We start from the raw sequence: 966 nt of genomic DNA, 5'->3' as shown, positions 1-966 counted from the left end.
GGCGTGTGCAGCGTGCGACGATCTCACGCTAAGCCTAAACCGCAGGATGACCCTGTATGGTCATCTGAAATAATAGAAGGGACAGGGACAAATACCCATCGACGAGAGCTGATGGACAAACGTTCATCAGACGAACCACAGATCAACTTCGAAGCAGTACTCACACTCTCTAGTCACAACTCGCTAGTCATTATTTTAATATAAGTCATTTTATTGGACTTAGTATAATTTTCACAGTTTAACTATTTAAATAAATTCAAGTATAACCATCATCGGCGTATATTATTTCATAATTCCATCATCCTTTTCTCTGGCTGAGATTGGCACGTTACACAGTATAGGTACGTATGCACTGAACTACAACATGGAGATAGGTAATAATGGAATAAAAATCCCCTGAAAAAAACTAAGAGTATCTACACTACATACAGATACATCGGTACATGTATATGTCTTGTTTCTACTGAATATAGTTGACATAAGAATGTCGATGTCAATCTGGTATTAGATACGAGCAGAGGCGGTTTGAGTATACTGTTTTTGGTGCACTGCACCACCATTATTAGGGGGATGGGTGGGTGGTCTTCGTTGAGTATGTGCTGACCGCAATGTTTAATTTTAATGTTCAATAAAGTAATGAAGTACCTAATCAATGAAATTTGATAAATGATAATCACGGATGAAACTGTTGAAAGCGTATTTATTTCTATGATAAGGGGGGTGGTGGGTGTCTATAAATTATGTTTCACCTCTAAGTACAATACATTCAAACCGCCTCTGGATACGAGGAGACGAGGATTAAACTGTAGGTAACTTTTTAATACGTGTTAAAAATAAACAAGTTTCAAAGACCACAATTATTTATTGAGTATAAATTTTTTTTAATTTTTAATTTAAACGACAGAATCGTTATTTACAACACTTTTAGTGATGAATAATAAAGGACAGTGTTGTACCTGAAATATG

Source organism: Acyrthosiphon pisum, chromosome X (genome assembly GCF_005508785.2).
Source record: "Acyrthosiphon pisum isolate AL4f chromosome X, pea_aphid_22Mar2018_4r6ur, whole genome shotgun sequence".
Classification (NCBI taxonomy): Eukaryota; Metazoa; Arthropoda; class Insecta; order Hemiptera; family Aphididae; genus Acyrthosiphon; species Acyrthosiphon pisum.
Note: the sequence above shows the minus strand (reverse complement) of the source record.